The 18,782-nt window shown below is 43.2% G+C and overlaps 1 protein-coding gene across 2 annotated transcripts in view; it reads left to right on the top strand.

The window, feature by feature from the left end:
* Window positions 1-1,695: 1,695 nt before the first annotated feature.
* RERE (arginine-glutamic acid dipeptide repeats) overlaps window positions 1,696-18,782 on the top strand; it is a 470,948-nt gene continuing 453,861 nt past the window's right edge. For both annotated transcript variants that reach the window (XM_025378261.1, XM_025378250.1), the window contains exon 1: window positions 1,696-2,239. The gene's annotated coding sequence lies outside the window, so the exon portion shown is untranslated. The remainder of the gene's footprint in view (window positions 2,240-18,782) is intronic.

Here is an 18,782-nt window from a genome sequence, read left to right as displayed (position 1 = left end):
AAAATTCAGTTCTCACATTATTAGATATATAAAGAGATATTAACTAGTTTCCCCATTTCATAACTCCAGCAAAGAGGATTTTTCTTGCTGAAAGTTACTCAGAAAGGTGATGGCAAGGATCTATCGCTTTCTTTTATTTTTTGATCTCTTGGGTCATGGTCCAATAGCATGTTAGTCCAAATTATTCTTTAAAGAATAATTGAATGTGGGAATTATAATCTGAATAGATACTCCAAGGATAAAATTATCACTTCATTTGAAATAGATGAGTGAATTATTTTGTGCTACGTTTTCTACCCCTTATTATTATTATTATTTTTGAGACGGAGTCTCACTCTGTCGCTCAGGCTGGAGTGCAGTGGCCAGATCTCAGCTCACTGCAAGCTCCGCCTCCCGGGTTTACGCCATTCTCCAGCCTCAGCCTCCTGAGTAGCTGGGACTACAGGCGCCCGCCACTTCGCCCGGCTAGTTTTTTGTATTTTTTAGTGGAGACGGGGTTTCACCATGTTAGCCAGGATGGTCTCGATCTCCTGACCTCGTGATCCGCCCGTCTCGGCCTCCCAAAGTGCTGGGATTACAGGCTTGAGCCACCGCGCCCGGCCTCTACCCCTTATTTTATTTTATACAGACCTTAACTCCTTCGGGAAGAGTGTATGGTATAAGGACACCAATAAGCATTTACAGAGTATTAACAAACCAACATTAGGTTGATGATTCACCTTGGATTCGTGCCAGGCTCTGTGACAGAAGTCAATAAACATGATGTGCATTTCAAAAATTGCTAATCATAATTGAAATTTCCAAACCCCTCAATCCCATAAATTACATTAACTAGAATATGATCATTTGGCCTGCCCCTACTCCCTTTACAGCATGATAGACCCTGTGATTATCAGGCTTTCGGGAGGTGGGACACAATACTTTATTCTTCAAAGAAAAAGAGGTGATGTTTGGTCTTTTCTCTTTTTAGATTTTTTTTCACACTTACCCTATAGAGTTGTACACTGCTTTTTCTAAAATCCCTTCTGTACCTGTACAGTCTCTCCTTTATGCCTTCATGACACTTTTTATTCTTTTCAAATAAGCAGTGCGACTTATCACTTTTTTCTTTCTTAATTCATCTTTTGTCATGTACACTATTTGAAAAATATTATGAGCTGCTCATCAGAATTTCGAAAGAGTCCCTATGCGAATGGTTTACACCCACTCTGTAGCCCGCAGGAACATGGATCCGCGTCCTAATGACTGAAAAGGCCAATTAAGACCCGGGTAACAGCAGGAGCAACCGGACTCCCGCCCACCCCAACCGGGACCTGCCCGCCCAGCTAGCCCGGCCCCGCCTGGGGGGAGCGCGTGGGGCGGTCCGCGGCGGAGGAGGGCTGGCCTCGCACTCTCACAAAGACGCGCCCCCGGCGGGAGCCCAGCCCACCGCCCAGGGGCGGCGCCTGCAGCGCGCGCCCTGCAGCCCCCGGCCGCGGCGTTGTCAAGGCTTGGCCTCTCCCAGCCTTCGTCTCTGCTCATTTAATTAAAAAGATTAAAAAAAAAAAAAAAAAAAAAAAAAAAAGGGAAAAGAGATCCCGCCTTCTCCGCCCGCCCTCCGCCTTCCATTGGCCGGGCCTACAGACGCGTCACGCCGCGCTGCGCCAATGGGGAGGTGCGATACTGCGAGGTGGGCCGGGCCCGAGCGGGGAGTGGGCGGCGGGTCGGTGCAGCAGCTCCGCCGCGGCTCCGCCACCATCGCGGAGGTGCCGCTGCTCCCACAGACGCTCGCGAGCAACCCTCCGCGCTCCGGAGCCTCCTCAGCCTCCCGAACACCTCGAGACGCTCGCCCCGCTGGGCCTCGGTCCCCGCCTCCTCCCCCCTCCTCTTCCCCTCTCTCGCTCCCCACATTGTCTCTGCCTCATTTTCTCTCCTAGTTGAGGATTAAAAAAAAAAATCACCATCATCCTCAGGGAGCCCCCTCGCCCTCGGAAAACAAAACCAGACATGATCCTGGGCTCCCGCTTCTGAAAGATCTGCCCGACCGAGGAGGAGGGAACCTAGGTTCAAGTCGCAGGAAAGGTCACGGCAGGGAAGCCCCCTCAGCCCCTCCGCGTCGCCTCCCCGCGGGCCGCCCCTCTCGGCCCTGCGCCCCCGCGGCCCCGCAGCCTCCGCGCGGCCTCCCGCCCCGTCCCCACCACTTTCCCCGGAGCTGGGCCGCGAACACCTCTCTATTGATGGTGTAGCGCTTTAGGGGAAGGTAAGTCTCCAACTTGCCCGCGCCGGGTCGTGTGCTTTCTTTTTTGGCCCCTCGTCCTGGTGGTCAGAGAGGGTCGGCCGTGAAAGCAGTCCTTCGCCCGGGGGGAGGCAGAAAGAAAAGGCTGGGGTCGAAGCCGAAGTCGAGGGGAGCCGGACGAGGGCAGGGCACTTCTTTGGTCATATCCGGGCCAGGTGACCGTTCCTGCGTGCCTTCTGACCCATGCTCTCTCTTGGCCTCTTATTCATGCTCTTGTTGTACTTGTTTGAGGTTAAACTATTTCATGTGACTAAATTATTGGCTGAAACTGGAAGAGAAGGAAGTCAAGGACTGGAACTGTGAATTTCTTGAATGTTTGTGGATTTCGGGGTGCTGGGGGGAGGACTTTATTACTAAAGTATCATTTTCTCATTAGGGGGGAGATTTCCTCTTTGTGCTCCCAATCTCTAGTTCTCAGCTGTATGTGATTAGAGAATTAGGAAACCCAAAGTCATTTGCAGCAGAATGGAATTCTTACTATCTTGTTTTAGTTCTGCTCTCTGAGGGAGGGTGGCTTCTATTTATCATTAATTTTTAAGGTGATGGAAGGATTCGTAGTTTTACATAGGATAATGTATGTATGTGTGTCTGTTGGAAAGGGGGAAAAGTATTGCAGGCTTCCTTTGAAACTGGTTGCTTGAGAAGTTGTTGAAAGGAAAACAAAATGATTCATTGTTGAATTGTCATTTTCCTCTGTCTCTTTTCCAAGGTTTGCTTACAATTTTTCTGGATTACAGACTTCAAACATTGATTTCAGCAAAATGTGTCCTTGAGAAATTGGGTGCTTTAAATGTTTCAGTATGTGTTGCTATTTTAAGGTACATTTAGAAAGTAGTTTTGTATGAATCCTGAAATAGCCTTCTTCAAAGCAATTTTTTAAACGCAAAAAAAGCTAACTAGTAAGAGGACGAACTTGGTGAATTAGAAAACAGACATTTTAATATAGCAGGAATTGATGCACCGAAGATTTGAGACAGTTTTCATAATTGCTTTCCATTTAAAGAGGGACCTTTTTGTCTAGTGTACACTGGTCTCTTTAGTCTCAGTCTGTTGGGGGAGGGGAGAGAAGCTGGATCTATACTATAATAAAATCATCTTTGGGTTGATATTTTGTTCCATGGATTTGCTTGTTGAGTTAATACTACTGTAAATTATCAACCAGTTTTGATTTTGATGGCCTGGGATGGGTGGAAAACTGGCTTGCAGCTCTCCCTGTTGTTGTTGAGGTCGAAGGGAAAAGAGGCAGAGGCAGACAGACACACACATACACGCACACACACACATACACACACAATACCAAGCTGAGGGCTCATTGTTCTTCCATACACACGTTCATTCTCTCTCTCCCATATTTGGGACTAGGTTTGCACAGACAAACACAGCTCTTTTTGGGAGAGAAGAGAGAAGATGGGGGAAGGGAGGGTGCTTTTCTGTTTCAGCTTTCTTCCACCCATCTCATGCCTGGCCTTTTTTGCAACCTTGTGAGGCAGAAGAGTGCATTGGAAACTAAAGGACACCCAAAAACATGTTCAGAGACTCCTCTTCTCTCTGCCTCCCTTTCTTCCCTTTGCAGCCCTGGTTTCTGCTGCTCTTTCCTTTTTGTGTATGTAAAGATAAAATCCCTCTTTATATGTTGTGGCCTTACGTTCAGCTCTCATTGCTTTCGTATTTCTCATTGACCCTGATTTTGTTGGGGACAGTGATTTGTTCACTTGACTCTTAGTAGTGAATGTGAGCAGAGTCTTTCTAGGTAGAAATAGATTTTATTGGTTAATATTATAAAGATTGTGTTGAGGTTAATATTTAGCAAGATGATGTTTGCATGTTTTTAGTGGTGTGATGTGTCAGGTTTCCTGGCAATTGAGCTGTCAATGTTGTTTTTGTAAATAAGGGTTAAAAGAAAAGATCTGGCTTTCTGTTTGGGGGCTCCTTTGAATACTGGAGAGGGAATAGGCTAGTCCACCTGCGGTAAACCCAGCTGTGGCCCAAGGATGGAGGTTGGTGTGAATACATGTGGGTTGCAGAATAGCACCTTCTACTGGTTAATTGCTTGAAAAGACCCAGACGAAGAGGATGGGGGAGGGGATTAACGGCTGAGGCTTAATGATTTTCTTTTAAGCACAGTTGTTGTGCCTTTCTGCAAATGCCACTTCCCCGAGCTGCTAATACAGATGTCCTTTGACAGGCACGGTTGCATTGAGGCATTATTATGTTACTGGTTGTGCCTCGACATTAATTTGTTCTGTTACCAGAAGTATTTACACTTTGTGACTTGCCAGGACTCCTTTGAATTGATACCTTCTCATCTTTTATGAGACAATTTCTCTTGAAATATTACACAAGAGGGTTTATTTCTGTTCCCAGTATTGGAAACCATATACACCAGCAGTCTTTTAAAAAAGTTTTTAGTATCATTAATAAAAAATCAAACCTACTCTATGGAAAGTAAAGTTGTAGCACTGGACAGAGGTTTTTCTCGAGATTTAACCCAGGTAGAGGGGTAGAGGAGGAGTTGAGGGAGGGAGATCTCACTAAAATCGGCAGTTTTGCAAATGTAGTAGCCTTGCATTGCAGTAGTGTTGTTTTCAGTAGTCTTATAAAGTCTGATAGGGTGACTTATTGTATGGATTAGATAAAAAAAATAAAATTGGAAGCCAGAGAAAATGTGAAATGAGGGTGTACACGGATTAACATACAAGAAGGTCGAATTGCTGCCCAAAGGCTTGTAAACTAAGGTACAGTTTCAGAGATAATCTGCTTAATAAATCTCTCAAAAGAATTTTTATTTTCACAAATCCTAACCCATCTCAGTTGTTCTAATGTAATGAACTATTAGAGAGTTTTGCAGTGGTAAAGGGGACTGGGTGTGTAGGATAAACATCTGTTCCAGACTGACTGCTTCTAGAAATGTGACTTCCGATTCACTTTACTTTCAGAACTTCAAGAGTAATCTCTAAAGTTGTGTATCTTTTACAATGAAATGTGAACAGTTCAAATGTATTATTTTCTCGGTGGGAATAGATTCAGGGGATTTCAGTTCAATGTATTCTCCATCAGTGTTTTGTCACAAGGAAACTAGAACTGAGAACCAATTCACGACAGAAAGATAATCCAAATCAATGTACCAGTTGCCTTTTCAACTTTGATTTACTGGTCAGTCAAAAAAGCTTTTTTTTTTTTTTTTTTTTTTTTTGAGACGGAGTCTTGCTCTGCCGCCCAGGCTGGAGTACAGTGGCCGGATCTCAGCTCACTGCAAGCTCCGCCTCCCGGGTTCACGCCATTCTCCTGCCTCAGCCTCCCGAGTAGCTGGGACTGCAGGCGCCCGCCACCTCGCCCGGCTAGTTTTTTTTTTGTATTTTTAGTAGAGACGGGGTTTCACCGTGTTAGCCAGGATGGTCTCGATCTCCTGACCTCGTGATCCGCCCATCTCGGCCTCCCAAAGTGCTGGGATTACAGGCTTGAGCCACCGCGCCCGGCCAAAAAAGCTTTTAAAAAATAGGACAGTAAGGCCTAGTGTGGTGGCTCACGCCTGTAATCCCAGCACTTTGGGAGGCCAAGGTGAGTGGACCACTTGAGGTCAGGAGTTGGAGACCAGCCTGGCCAACACGGTGAAACCTCGTCTCTACTAAAAATACAAAAATTAGCTTGGCACTTTGGTGCGTGGCTGTAATCCCAGCTACTTGAAGGGCTGAGGCACGATAATTGCTTGATCTCAGAGGCACAGGTTGTAGGGAGCTGAGATCGGCACCACTGCACTCCATCCTGGGTGACAGAGCGAGACTCTGTCTCAAAATAAAAAAAAAAAAAGAAAAATAGGACAGTAAACGCTGTCAGGTTCTGAAATAATTATGTGTAATATTGAACAGATACTGAACAGAAATGTGCCAGGTGCTGTAAAAACACACATATAAGAATATAATCTGTGCCCTTCTAAAAACCTGTATATGCTGAGTATGATAATGGATTTAGTAAGCATTCATTACTTAAAAATTAGTTTCAAATCTCAGTGATCAAAAAAAATTTAAGTAGTAAAATAAGTTGGACATACCAAGTTCTTTTGGGAGTAGTATGCTTTCCTACTAAACTACTTTTGGCAGCTACTTTTGCAGTTGATTTAAAGGTTAAGATAGAAAATTCAAATGTTTAAGTGAGTCATTAGTGTAACCTAGCTGTGAACTTCGTTACACACACACACACACACACACACACACACACACAGAGACATCCTGAAAGAAAAACTGTTGTTTTACATAATCAGTTTCTGATAATGCTGTGCTCTAATCACAGGATTTCTTTTTTTACTACTAGGAATTCCTCTTGAATCATATTTAAGTGATTGTTGAATCATATTTGTGTGATTGGTATCCTGATAATTATTCTGGAGTTGAAACTTTCCTTGTCCTATTTAAGTGTGGTTTTGCTGAGCCTGTTGGCTTATGTTTGGTTTCTTGTCTAACAGAGTTATAGTTGGTGTGTTTTTTTTTTTTTTTTTTTAATAATGGAGGAGAAATGAACATTTTAAATATGTGTTAGAACATTGTTAAGATTGCATAGACCAATTTAATGAACATTTGAACACAAGTAACTCAAGCTCAAATACTAAATACATTTACTAGCTTCGAGTTTGGGTTGGAATTGTGATTTGTATGGCTAACTTGTTGGTGTGCCAAGTAATATAAGATATACTGTGTGTCTGTACATTAGGTAACTAGGTCAGAGAGTACAGTTAATATAAGATGCTTTTTTTTTTTTATAAAGTGACCTGTTTGTGCCAGTGTAAAATTATTATTATTATTATTTTTTGAGACGGAGCTTGCTCTGTTGCCCAGGCTGGAATGCTTTGGCACGATCTCGGCTCATTGCATCCTTGCCTCCCAGGTTCAAACAATTCTCCTGCCTCATTCTCCTGAGTAGCTGGGATTACAGATGTGTGCCACCACACCTGGCTAATTTTTGTATTTTTAGTACAGATGGGGTTTTACCATGTTGGCCAGGCTGGTCTTGAACTCCTGACCTCAAGTGATCCACCCACCTTGGCTTCCTAAAGGGCTGGGATTACAGGCGCGAACCACTGTGCATGGCATATTTTTAATTGGTAAAATTTGCCAGTGTGTCAGCAAGTGTGAGCAATATGTTTAACTGTGAAAATTTTCCTTATATGGTTAGGTTATAAAAGGATGTGACCTCTAATTCATAAACCACTCGGTATTTGAGGAATCCTCATAGCCTATTTGTCTTGGGTTTTTGCATCGGAAGTCGAAGCCATGGGTTATATCTTAATTTTAAAGTAGTTATACACATGACTTTTAAGGACTTTGGTTAGGCTGTTTTTCATTGCAAGGAACAGGAAGTCTTCCAAGTCATCTCAAGTTGGGGGAAAGTAGAACAGAAATTTAAGCCATACGAGGTCAGGCCTCACCTAGGAACAAAAACCCCGGTTCCGCAGTGCCTCATACATACTGGAATACTATCAGGGATATGGATCCCACCCAGCTTTAGCAACCAGATGCCTTGTTGCCTCCTCAGCAGGAGGAGTTTGTGGCGCCTTACCCTAGTGCCACGGCCCTGTATATGAGTGTCCAGGCTGTGTGTTGCAATAAATATACCACCCTAAGGGGTACAGTATTGACATTGTTGGCCTGGACTAACCTTAAAAGAGAGCTTGTGAGGAAGCATGGCTGTGCAGCATCTTTAGACAGTCCTGAAGCAGCAGGGCAGAGCTCCTGCTACAAAAACCCATTCTAGCTCACACAGCCATGCACACATTCAGCAGAGCATGCATGGACACATTCATTGGCACCTACATATGTTCCCTAGGCTCCCAGAAGTCTAATTCTTTTTTGAGACAGGGTCTTGTTCTATTGTTCAGGCTGGAGTGCAGTGGCATGAGCATGGCTCACTGCAGCCTTGAACTCCTGGGCTCAAGTTATCCTCCCTCCTTGGCCTCCCGAGTAGCTGGGACTGGGACTAGAGGTGTGCACCACTACACCTGGCTAATTACATTTTTGTAGAAATCAAGTCTTGCCATGTTGCCCAGGCTGGTCTTGAAGTCCTAGGCTCAAGTGATCCTCCCACCTTGGCCACTCAAAGTGCTAGGATTACAGTTGTGAGCCACCATGCCCAGCCAAAGGTCTGATTCTTTGACCTTCTTCCTGCTTCTAGGGTGGGGAGCAAGGGAGTACAGTGATGGAGGCACTCAGTGTGTGTGGGGTAAGTACAGTTCAGGGGGAGTGTGAGCAGATGAGTGTGTTTGTTTGTTTGAACTGCCTGGGGAGGCACTGGAAATCTTCTCTGGCAGGACCTGGCTATGCTGGGGAAGTATATCTACCCAAGTGGATTCTAGGCATGAGCCACTGCGCCTGGCGGCTATTGTTGATTTTGATAGCTTATTCTAACAGCTTATTTTCCTTCAGGAGACTTCATTGTCATAACTCATAGTCAGTTATCCTTTTTTTTAGGTGGTATCATTTTATTACATTTGTCTTATTCTCCTTTTATTTTCTGTGACTCTGCCATCCACCTGCCTATCTACCTGTCTACCCAAGTCAGTGTTTCCCAAACTGTATTTATGGCTTACTAATATGCTGCAAGTACTTTAAGTATGAGGTGAAATACGTTTATAATGCACATGAGCTCTTTAAAGCCTCAGAAACATTTTATACTATAGAGGGTTTTTGTTTTTCATTTTCCTCCCTTACCCCAAATAATACCTGTTTCTTTCTCATGAGATACTCATGGGATAGATACTACTATTCTAGTTTAATAGAACAATTTGAGATGCACCTGTAAAATTACTTTTTTTTAAATTTAAATTTAAGTTTTTTGAGGAAAGGTCTTGCTCTGTCATCCAGTCTGGAGTGCAGTGGTACAATCTCTGCTCACTGCAGCCTTGAACCCCCGGGCTCAAATGATCCTCCTGCCTCAGCCTCCCGAGTAGCTGGGACCATAGGCATGCGCCACCACACCCAGCTAATTTTTATATTTTTTGTAGAGACAGAGTTTTGCCATGTTGCCCAGGCTGGTCTTGAACTTCTCAGCTGAAGTGATATACCCTCATTGGTGTCCCAAAGTGTTGGGATTACAGGCATGAGCCACTCTGTCCCGATTTATTTTATTTAAAAATAACTTTAGGCTCACACCTGTAATCCCAGCACTTTGGGAGGCTGAGACAGGCGGGTCACCTGAGGTCAGGAATTCAAGACCAGCCTGACCAACATGGTGAAACCCTGTCTCTACAAAAATAAATTAGCCGGGCATGATAGCGGATACCTATAATCCCAGCTACTTAGGAGGCTGAGGTGGAAGAATCGCTTGAACCAGGGAGGCGGATGTTGCAGTGAGCAGAGATCGTGCCACTGCACTCCAGCCTGGGGAACAGAGTGAGACTCTTATCTCAAAAAAAAAAACAAAAAAAAACAAAAAAAAACTTTAAAAATGTTTATATTATTTTGTTTGAAGGGAGGAGTATCAAATAATTTTTTTTTGCAGGGAGGAGTATCAAATAATTTGTAGATTTATTAAGTTTAATTAATTAGCTAAATAATTACTTTAGAGACAAGGTCTCAGTGTCCAGCTCAAGCTGGAGTGCAGTGGCATGATCACAGCTCACTGCAACCTTGACCTCCCAGGCTCAAGTTATTCCCCCATCTCAGCTTCCTGTGTAGCTGAGACTACAGGCACATGCCACCACACCTGGCTAAAAAAGTTGTTGTTGTTGTAGCGATGGTGTCTTGTTATGTTGCCCAGGCTGGTCTCAAACTCCTGGACTGAATCATCCTCCTGCCTTGGTCTCCCAGTGTTGGGATTATAGGCATGAGCCACCAATCCCAGTCTGGATTTATTTTAAAACTGCCACAGTAGTTCAAAGGAGAGAGATGTGACATTTAAAAAATGTTTTTCCCCTTGATTAGTTAGTTCTTAATACCTTGAAGCAATGCTTTGCTTTGACTGGAACATAGTTGCTGGTTCTTAGAGGAGAGTGACATGACCAAAACCTCATGTTATTCATCTTCCCTATCTGTGTTGAGATAGCTTTCATTTCCTACCTTCTTTCTGTTCTTACATCAGATTTAATCTGTTTCATTTAAAACTGTGCTCATGGCCAGGCGCGGTGGCTCATGCCTGTAATCCCAACACTTTGGGAGGCCGACGTGGGCAGATCACCCTAGGTCAGGAGTTTGAGACCATCCTGGCCAACCAACATGGTTAAACCCCATCTCTACTAAAAATACAAAAATTAGCTGGATCTGGTGGCGGGTGCCTGTAGCCCCAGCTACTCAGGAGTCTGAGGCAGGAGAATCTCTAGAACCTGGGAGGCAGAGGTTGCAGTGAGCCGAGATTGCGACACTGCACTCTAGCCTGGGCGACAGAGTGAGACTCTGTCAACAACAACAACAACAACAACAACAACAAACTGCTCAGGACACAGTGCCTGAAGTTTTTTTTGGTTTGGCCACTTCTGTTTCCTACCACTTAAATACCTTTTCTTCAATTCTTGTTATAACCCTCTCACTCATTTGATCACTTCATATCTTGTATTAATGTTATTACTTCCATTTATATTTTAGAGCTAATTATGTTCTCTTTATTAGATTATACATCTCTTGAAGGCAGAAAGTTTTCCTTTGACTACAGCAGTATGTGTGCTCACGCTTAGAATTACATGTATTCTGAAAAACACATTTTATTGACTCTAAGATGCCATCATTTGTAAAATGCACTATTTTATATACTGCTAAGAATGAAAAAAATGCTGCCAGTTAACCTCTGTGAGACCTTTCCTAATTCCGGTGGTATACAAATGTAAAACAAGCATTATGAGTCTTAGAGTCATTGAAATATGGTCCATCTATTTAGGCTGACTTTCTTTTCACAACTGTCTGTTCCCTGGAAAGCATGTCTGAAGAAAGATTTTAAAGCAGATTATTTTCTTTCATAGGAACAGTATTATAGGTTGCGTTCTTGCCTAAGGATTTAGCATGAAAAATCTTAGCTACAGCCAACAGAGATGCTACCATAAACCTGAAGTAATTATAGTTAAACTATGTTCTAGTTCCTATGGAGTAGGTATAATTATTATGTGTTTTGGTTTGTAATATATGTTGTATATCTATAATATACACAAATACTACCCTACTGTATTATCATTTTGATCTAAAATGTGCTGGGTTTATGTTAAATATTGATGTTCTTCATGATTCTATCCATTAACTTCTCCCTCAGTACTACTTTTTTTTTTTTTTTTTTTTTAAGACAAAGTCCCACTCTGTCGCCCAGGCTGGAATGCAGTGATGTGATCTCAGCTCACTGCAAGCTCCGCCTCCTGGGTTCACGCCATTCTCCTGCCTCAGCCTCCCGAGTAGCTGGGACTACAGGCACCCACCACCACGCCCAGCTAATTTTTTGTATTTTTTAGTAGAGACGGGGTTTTACCATGTTAGCCAGGATGGTCTTGATCTCCTGACCTCATGATCCGCCCGCCTTGGCCTCCCAAAGTGCTGTGATTACAGGTGTGAGTCACCGCACCCAGCCCTTTCTCAGTACTTCTTTAACACCAGTTTGGTCCAGCCTAGAAGTTTGAAAATCTCTCTCTTGAGATGCAGATCTGTGTTGTCTTTTGCCTCCTTGAATATCTTTTTGGCCCTAAGTTTCAGAACTTACCAAGCTGTAGTATTTGTCTGCCATTAACCATTATGCTGTTGCAGAAAAGTTGTTAAGAGCTCTAGACTCAATCTGCAGCCCACTGCTTATTAACTCTGTGACTTCAGGCAGGTTATTTACCTTTCTGGGTCTCAGTTTCCTCCTCTGTAAAATAGAGATAATAATACTCATGGGTTTGTTGTGAGGACCAAAGTAATTAATTCATATAAAGTATTTTAAAAAGTCCCTGGCACATAGTAAATGGTCAATAAATATTAGCCTGTTTTTATTATTATTGTTACTGTCATCCAGAGATCTAGCTTTGCAGTATGTTCTCTTTGTTATTTATAATAATCAGGAGATCTGCAGGAGACAATGGGTGAACACCAGATGGTTTGAATAAATTCTCTCTGAGGTATCAATTCTAAAATGTTTGCTATTCCTTGATATAGGAAATGCTAAAAAACAATATGTGATTAAATACCAAGTGAATAGAGTAATAGTGCAGTTTGAAGTTTGGGGTGTTAATAAATGATCAGAATGTCATGGCTTAGCTGTTCCTCTTATTTATTATGTTCCTGAAGGAATGTTTGTTTTAGACAAGGTCTTGCTCTGCTGCTGAGGTTCTGGAGTGCAGTGAGTGGTGCATGATCACAGCTCGCTGTAGCCTCGACCTTGAGGGTCCAAGTGATTCTCCCACCTCAGCCTCCCAAAGTGCTGGGATTACAGGTGTGACTCACCACGCCTGGCCTCTGAAGGAGATTTATGTAAGTAGAACAATGGCAAGTGGGAAATTAGAAGTGTTACTTTATTATTAATTTGGGCTTTTGGCCAAAATACCAACGTAAATTTGTGTAGTAAACAGGGTGAGAGCATATTACTTAAGCTCCAGGACTAGTCAAGGGCTCTCTCATCCTCCTCAGTTTCACTGTCTTACTACTCTTTGGTTGATGGCTTTGCAGAAGACCCGACGATTAGTGTTTTAGAGTGTGTAAGAGTGAAATGACCAAGAACAAGAACGCAAACTCTCACATGTATATGACTTTTTTTCTATCTTGCACTTGAATCAAGATTTGTGTGACTTTTAATCTTCGTTGATCTTCATACTTGTAAACAGGGTTCAATCAGTATTGTGGACTCTTGACCCAATCAGATTAGTGTTCCATCCTCTTAGAGCGATTCAAGAAGGAAGGCGATTGAGGGAGAGAGCAAGACATCTTGTTGGTCTGGCTTCAAATCTCTAGTGAGGTTGATGTAATGGCCTGTGAGGAATAACTAAAAATATTTGGCTATCTACCGAAGCAATCCTACCTTCTGACATTTTTCAGGATAGTCCCTGGGACTGCGGGGGTGAGGGGTGGCGGAACTGCAAAGTATTTTTCAAATTTAAGGATAAGGCTAGATGTGGTGGCTCACAACTGTAATCCTAGTGCTTTGGGAGGTCAAGGCAGGAGGATCACTTGAGACCAGGAGTTTGAGACCAGCCTGGGCAATGTAACAAGACCCCCGTCTCTGTCAAAAAAATTAAAAATTAACCAGGTGTAGTGGCACGTGCCTATAGTCCTAACTACTTAGGAGGCTGAGGTGGGAGGATTGTTTGAGCCTACAAGGTCAAGGCTGCAATGAACCAAGATGGTGCCATTGCTCTTCAGCCTGGGAGACAGAGTGAGATCCTGTCACAACAACAGAATTTAAGGATAAGAGAACCCCATAAGGTACAATTAGGGAAAGATATCTTGTGATAAATAAGATTTGCTGTGTGGAGAACTGACCCACCATCAATGATGGCTGCTATGGCATTTTGGTAAGATGCCGATGCTAATTTTGGTAACAGCAGTGTCATCTTTGGGGAATACGGTTGTGTGTGATTATATTAGCAGAGCAAAGCTGAAGTCTAGTCATATTGTACTCTCATATTGTAGCCTGAAGCAAGAATATGACAGCAGGGGAGTGATGAACTTGGAGGCTAGAGAAGAGGGAGGCAGAGGGTTTCACTCAGCTTCTACAGCCTTGTCTGCATTGATGCTGGCTTGTCAGCTCCTGTAGGAAGAGGCCCGTCATCTGCTTTGGTCACTTCAGTGCACCTTTCATGCGAGGAGTATAGTAGGCATTCATTTGTTAAATGAATGAATAATATTACCGTATGGTATTATTGAGGTAGAGATAAGGGAGATTTGGCTTAATCGCTTGACCCCAAGGCATACTTAGGAAGTTGTTACTATTATTTTTTGAGACGGAGTCTCCCTCTGTCACCAGGCTGGATGATCTCGGCTCACTGCAACCTCTGCCTCCCGAGCTCAAGCGATTCTCCTGTCTCAGCCTCCCAAGTAGCTGGGATTACAGGCGATCACCACCATGCCTGGCTAAATTTTGTATTTTTAGTAGAGATGGGGCTTTGCCATGTTGGCCAGGCTGGTCTTGATCTCCTGACCTCCGGTGATCCGCCCACCTCTGCCTCCTAAAGTGCTGGGGGATTATAGGTGTGAGCCACTGCGTCTGGCCAAAAAATTATTGATAATAACAATTTTATACCTCAAATATAGTGTAGAAAAAAACATTTTAGAGCTTAGTTATTTGAATCATCAAAAATAAGTTTGTTGGCCGGATGCAGTGGCTCACGCCTGTAATCCCAGCACTTTGGGAGGCTGATATGGGTGGATTGCCTGAGGTCAGGAGTTTGAGACCAACCTGGCCAACATGATGAAACCCCGTCTCTACTAAAAATACAAAAATTAGCCGGGCGTGGTGGCGAACGCTTGTAATCTCAGCTACTTGGGAGACTGAGACAGGAGAATCTCTTGAACCTGGGAGGCAGAGGTTGCAGTGAGCTGAAATTGCACCATTGTACTCCAGCCTGGAAAGCAAGTGTGAAATTCCGTCTCAAAAAAAAAGTTTGTTTATTTATTTATTTTTGTTTTGTTTTGAGATGGAGTCTCACTCCTGTTGCCCAGGCTGGAGTGCAATGGCGCGATCTCGGCTCACTGCAACCTCTGCCTCCCAGGTTCAAGCGATTCTCCTGCCTCAGCCTTCTGAGTAGCTGGGACTACAGGCATGCACCACCATGCCCGACTAATTTTTGTATTTTTTTTTTTTTTTTTTTTAGTTGGATTCTCACTCTTATCACCCAGGCTAGAGCACAATGGTGCAGTCTCTGCTCACTGCAACCTCCGCCTCCTGGATTCAAGTGATTCTCCTGTGTGGGCCTCTCGAGTAGCTGGGACTACAGGCGCCAGCCACGATGCCTGGCTAATTTTTGTATTTTTAGTAGAGGTGAGGTTTCACCATGTTGACCAGGCTGGTCTGGTACTCCTGACCTCAAGTGATCCACCCGCCTCAGCCTCCCAAAGTGCTGGGATTACAGGTGAGAGCCACCGCACCTGGCTTAATTTTTGTATTTTTAATAGAGATGGGGTTTCATCATATTGGCTAGGCTGGTCTGGAACTCCTGACCTCAGGCGATCTACCCACCTCAGATTCCCAAAGTGCTGGGGTTACAGGCATGAGCTGTTGCGCCTGGCCCCCCAAAATGAGTTTATTTTAATCCTAGTAAGTTTAAAATGTGTATTCAAAATTATTTAATAGCTGAACATGGTGGCGGGCATCTGTAATCCCAGCTACTCAGGAGCCAGGACAATCGCTTGAACCTGGGAGGCTGAGGTTGCAGGGAGCCATGGCACTGCAACCTGGATGACAGAGCAAGACTCTGGCTCAAAACAAACAAACAAACCAAAGCAAAGATAAAAAAATCATTTGAAAGGGTAAAATTTAATAAATATAGTAGTCTTTCTCTATAATTTTGCCTTGTTTTAGATAGGATTAGATTCAGCAGTGAGTAGTAGAAACCAAAAATAACAATGGCTTGAACAAGATAGAAGTTACCTTTCTTTCATGTATCTCATAGGCAGTCCTAAACCAGTATGGTACCTTCATGCTCATTAGGGGACCCAGCCTTCAACATGTAACTCTTTCCTTTTAGTCAAAGGTGGCTTCTCCACTTTCTCACATTAGTTCTACATTCTGACCAGCAGGAAGGAGGAAAAGGCAAAAGCTGGGCATGCCCCCATCTTGTGAAGATACTTTCCAGGAATTGTACATACCGCTTCTGCTATGTCCCTTCGATTATAACAAGGTCACATATAACTGCAAGAGAAGCTGGAATGTATATTCTGTACTGGAAATTCCTATGTGCCTAGTCAAGAATCAGGAGTTCTCTTACTTTGGAAGGAGGGAAGAATTAGTATTGCACTACCTCTGGCAGTTTGTGCCATAAATGCCAGTGGAATGGCTAATGTAGTATTAACACATTTGATAATTTGACAGTATTGTTTGTAATCCTTCAGTATTATTTGTAAGAATAACCCCCCACCTCCAGTTCAGTATTCAGTATAGAATTTTCACTAAAATTTGTCTTGATCTAACTATGGCTTCAGATGTTTATTGCTGGATAAATTTTCTAACAAGATGAACTGCCTTCTGATTTGAACATTCTGATCTTGGTAGCATAATCTGTCATGTGTACGTATATATATTTTATGTGATTCATTATTGTAGGAATAATTACTGAAATTTCCTAAGTTGTTATATACTTAGGATTATACACATATGATTAAAGAGCTTGTTGAGACTTAATTTTTAACATCTATAAACTGGAAAAATGTGCATACATGTTTCTATTAATATATTGAGAAAAGTTTTCATTAATATTTGTATTCCTTAAGAAATTTAGTTTTATAAAACATCTACATGTTTCTTACGTATTTTGGTTGGAATGGCTTAGCACCTTTGTTTGCATAGCTTAGTGAGAATTTAGTCTTTGTGGAATCCATAAACACTTTTGATGCCACAAAAACTTTAGTTGGCTGGGCACAGTGGCACATGCCTGTAATCCCAGCACTTTGTGTGGCTGAGGCAGGCAGATCACTTGAGCCCAAGAATTTGAGACCAGCCTGGACAACATGGCAAAACCCAGTCTTTCTGGAAAAAAACAAACAAAAAAACACCAAAAGCCAGGCATGGTGGTGTGCACCTGTAGTCTCAGCTACTCGGGATGCCGAGGAGGGAGAATTGATTTAGCCTGGGAGGTCAAGGCTGCAGTGAGCTGTGATTCAGCCACTGCACTTCAGTCTGGGCAACAGAATGAGACTCTGTCTCAAAAAAACAAAAAAACAGACCACCCTCCCCTCCAAAACTTTAGTAACTTGGGGTTATATGTAGACTTGGAATATTTATTCTGTAATGGTTCTGATAATGAACAGTGAACTTCTTTTTTTTAAAATTTATTTATTTATTTTTTTATTTTTGAGATGGAGTCTCACTCTGTCCCCAGGCTGGAGTACAGTGGCACAATCTTGGCTCACTGCAACCTCCGCCTCCCAGGTTCAAGCGATTCTCCTGCCTCAGCCTCCTGAGTAGCTGGGACTACAGGCACGTGCCACCATGCCCAGCTAATTTTTGTATTTTTAGTAGAGACGGGGTTTCACCATGTTGGCCAGGATGGTCTTGATCTCTTGACCTCGTGATCCTCCCGCCTCAGCCTCTCAAAGTGCTGGGATTACAGGTGTTAAGTCACTGCGCCTGGTCGAACAGTGACTTCTTTTCACAGCTCAGATAGCTTTAGTTTCATACAGTTTATCTTTCCATGTATTGAGTGTCATATTTTGTTTGCCTCAGCATATAAACTGTGCAATTGTATAATTGTCATAAATAAACTTACTTTAAAATATAATTTATAAATTCTTTTCGTCAACTTAGACCTAATGTTCTGAATGTATTAAGAAGTTATAGTGTCCAAGGACTTCTTAGAATCCATAATTGCCTTTTCTGGAGGCATACCAGGGCCCTGGGCAGCTGGATGGAGAGGGAGGGATCTTACCTTTTGTACTTTCCTTATATAGCATTTGTTGCAGGTAAACAAGACCTAATTCAAATGAATGCATAATAAAAGCCTGTTTTTTTTTTGCCCCTTTCTTTTTATTATATGCTTTAGTGAAATATGAGTTTAATTAATGTAGCAGAATAGGGCATACAAAATGACCAAGACAGAGATTGTACCCTTGATGATTTTCTCACTAATGGGAAAGATGAGACATGTACACAACTGAGTACTAGGTAGAAGAAAGTGCCTCCAGAGGTGTTGCTACTATGGTTTAAGAAAGAGAATCAGCTCTGGATGGGGGCATTAGGGAAGATCTGGTGTAGGAGCTGGTGTTTCACCTGTGTTTTGAAGGATTGGCAGGATTTGGACATGTGATAAGTAGCTAAGAGGATTTCAGGCAGGAAATTGCATGAAGCAAAGGCACAGAGCCTGGAAAGCTTGGGAAATGGTGAGTACTTTTGCTGCTTCTTTGATGGGGATTATTAAATTGTGTTTCGATTTTCTTTTTTAAAAAGATATCTTTTAAAATGTTCTATAGCAGATGCAGGCAGGCATAGTTTTTTCAACTCGGGTAATTTGTGTTTGAAGCTGTAGCTGGTAGCTGTTCAGATCACAGAGTAAGAGCATTTTGGAGAGGGAGTCCTTGGGACTGGTTTCTCAAAGAAGGAACAGACTGGTTTGACCAGAACCATAGAGTGTTGGAAAGATAGGTTGGGATCGGCCGGGCGCGGTGGCTCACGCCTGTAATCCCAGCACTTTGGGAGGCCGAGGCGGGCGGATCACAAGGTCAGGAGATCGAGACCATGGTGAAACCCCGTCTCTACTAAAAATAGAAAAAATTAGCCGGGCGCAGTGGCGGGCGCCTGTAGTCCCAGCTACTCGGGAGGCTGAGGCAGGAGAATGGCGTGAACCCGGGAGGCGGAGCTTGCAGTGAGCCGGGATTGTGCCACTGCACTCCAGCCTGGGCGACAGAGCAAGACTCTGTCTCAAAAA

This window comes from Theropithecus gelada, chromosome 1 (genome assembly GCF_003255815.1).
Source record: "Theropithecus gelada isolate Dixy chromosome 1, Tgel_1.0, whole genome shotgun sequence".
Taxonomy (NCBI): Eukaryota; Metazoa; Chordata; class Mammalia; order Primates; family Cercopithecidae; genus Theropithecus; species Theropithecus gelada.
This window is presented reverse-complemented; position numbering and strand designations above follow the sequence as displayed.